This window comes from Tupaia chinensis, unplaced genomic scaffold (genome assembly GCF_000334495.1).
Source record: "Tupaia chinensis unplaced genomic scaffold, TupChi_1.0 Scaffold000147_1, whole genome shotgun sequence".
Classification (NCBI taxonomy): domain Eukaryota; kingdom Metazoa; phylum Chordata; class Mammalia; order Scandentia; family Tupaiidae; genus Tupaia; species Tupaia belangeri.
This window is the reverse complement of record NW_006159617.1, coordinates 9,350,145-9,353,047: the sequence shown is the minus strand read 5'-3', so window position 1 is coordinate 9,353,047 and position 2,903 is coordinate 9,350,145. Positions and strand designations below refer to the sequence as shown.

General features: G+C 50.6%; 1 protein-coding gene across 3 annotated transcripts in view; it reads left to right on the top strand.

Moving 5' to 3' along the window:
• PCSK5 (proprotein convertase subtilisin/kexin type 5) overlaps positions 1–2,903 on the top strand; it is a 537,419-nt gene that overhangs the window by 616 nt on the left and 533,900 nt on the right. The window lies entirely within an intron of this gene.

Below are 2,903 nucleotides of genomic sequence, written 5' to 3'. Positions count from 1 at the left end.
CTGGGGGAGACGGGGGGACAAAGTCTCAGCGAGTGTTCGTGAGAAGGGAATGAGCTCTTCTGGGGGTAAGGGGTGAGGTGAGCGCGCCCCTGTGTCGGCGGGGAAGGGCAGAGGTTTTTGCTCGGACCCGAGTGTAGCCCAGAAAGAAGTTTGCTCGCGGGCGAGAGAACCGCTGCGCGCCAGAGACTCTGAGGACGCGGGGACTGGAGCTGGAGGGAAGGGACGAGGTGGGGGGCCGGGGAGAGGGAAGGGCCGGTTTGAGCGCAGATTGAGGGGCTAACTCCCCGCTTCCTCGCCCAGCGCGGGGTGCGCGTGAGGACTCTCGGAACAGGGCTGGAGAGGGAGGTGGGAAACTTCCGAAACCCACTGACCCGGTTCTGCTCTGGGAAAACAGAGACTTGCACGGGCGGAACATGCCGTGTCCAGCGGCGGCGCCCTGGGGCAAGAGTTGGGTGGGCAGCAGGGTAGCGGGATTTTTGTGGGGCCCTGCTCCTTGGCTTTCAGCAGAGCTGCCCTGCGGAGTGGAAATGCCAGTAAGTTGAGGGGATATTATGCGCATAATTGGAAGCGCGACACATTTGGGGAAGCTCTACACGAAGTGGTCTTGGCTTCCTGTTCTCGTCTCCCCTCTCTCAGTGTGAAATGAAGGGGGTGGTTAAGGGGTTGAGGGGTCTCAGAGAGCAGATTCTTCCTCGCTGAGCTTCTCTGGGGCTGGTCCCAGGAGGGGACTTTGGCCAGGCGGGGGCGAGACTCTGCTGGGATGGAAGTGGGGGGAGGACCTTCCAATAGGTGTGCTTTTGGGACTGCTCAGCGGGCACGCGCCCTGCCTGCTCTGCCAGGGCAAGGAGAGGAGATGCCAGCTGGTGCTGCTGCAGCAAGAGTGCTCAGACGGGTTCTGAAGTCATTGCGATGCACCTCCAGAAACGCGAGGATCCCCTGCCACACACACAGGCACCCACACACTCTTGCCTCCTCTAAGGCCTAGGACGTGCACCGGGAGAAAGGGCAGAGGTGCTGTCCCCACTTCTGGAAGGAGCTGAGGAGCGGGGAGGTCTTGCTCTTTGCCCGCCCAGAGGGAGGCGTTTACTATTAAGGCCTCTCCTGTGGAGGACTGAGATCTGGCACTGCTTTTTACCCCTCTGCCCTGGGGGAAGTAAGGGAAGCCTCACCAGAGTTCCTTGCCTGCAGTTGAGTCCCATTCTAATGGCTTTTTAGGGTTGTACCGCCCCCCCACCCGAAAACGTTGAGTCTGTTCAGATCTTTTCACAACAGCTTAAAGTTAGGCGTTGCACCTACCCCAGGAGGACATACCTAGGGAGGCTTACACTGAAAGTCGTCCAGGTGATCTTTCCAGAGACCCATCGCTCCGGTTCTGCTAATATCGAGCATATCCCTGAATGGCAGGCATATTGGGAAGAATGAATTCTTAAACATACTGCTCTCTTAATAACCTTTTTGGTGAATACATAGGGCAGGACGAAATCAAGACTCTTGACAAGTTGACCTGATAGACAGTGGCAAAGCCATGATTCAGGCCCAGGACTCTTTAGTTCACACTCATTTCCTCCTGAGTCCTGCCATTTAGGGACCCCTCTATGGAAAGGGATAAAGAAGGAAGACAGTAAAATCCCTATTTCCCTGAATTTGGATTTAGTGACTGAAAGGAATAACCAGTTGTAATTCACAGATATTTAGGTGTGACAAACCTGACATTCCTGACTTTAAGGAGCTTCATGACTTGCAAGGACAGAAACTCCTCTATCTTTCTGAATTTGAGCAGAGCTTAGATTTGGCAGACTCTGACATGTTGGGAGGGAGAAGTTGTCTCCCAACCCACCTTTGAATGAGCAGACATGGCAGTGTCCTCAGCCTCACCTGATGTTTTACAAAAGGCCTGATAATGAAATACAGGGCTTTTGGATTTAAAAAGGAATACTGAGACAATTTATATACCGTTCACACCAAAGACTATTGATTGTGGTTTTTACAACACCAGTGAGGAAAAGTAGAGCTTACCCATTTTACAGTGTCCCCCACCCCAACTAATGCCATAGCCCATGTAAAAAGCTCAGCTCTTCTATAGTGGAAGCATTTCCTCTAGATCAAAGGAGGGTAAGCCTATGCTAAATCTTTGCCATGGTAAGTTGAGTTCACAGGTATAATATCCTTGCACTGTAAGGGTCAAATGTATTTCTTATTCATCCTTTACTGCTCTGACCTTTTAACACTTGGGACATCCTTTGTTATTCTTTCTCTCTATCAATAAACCAACTGGGGCTAGGTTGAGGGCAGTAACCAGCTTGCAGATGTCTCAGGAAGGTACTCCTGTTTTTACCTACTTGGGTTGAAGGGCTCATCTCATGTGTCTGAATGGACCTAGAACCCGTTACTATTTCTTAAATCATCTGGTGTCCCCGTAGCATTTTTGGTATCTTCTGTATGATATTCTGCGTGAGTGAAATAGTGAATTTTTGCCACAATAAAGGTAGTTTTGACCATCTCCACAACATATGAATGTAATGTTTTGTGTAGTGTCTTGGCATTTAAAAGTCATACCGGAGGTACAATTTCTGGTCTGAAGATTTCTACAGAAAAGAATAGGGTGTGCCTCTCCTAGTCTTGAGAGGTACAATGTGCAGAGTAATACAAGAAGCAAGCAAACAAGTGAAATTTTTTTCTTTTTTTTTTTTTTTTTTTTTTTTTTTTTTTGCCACGCGGGACAGATAAGGTCTCTGAAAAAACCCGGAGTGCCCCTGTGGCTACTTCAGACCCGACTGGACCTTTTGACCTGGGAAGACTAGTAGCACTAGTAACCTGGGGGGAAGACGGGGGGCCAAAGTCTCAGCGAGTGTTCGTGAGAAGGGAATGGGCTCTTCTGGGGGTAAGGGGCGAAGGGACCGCGC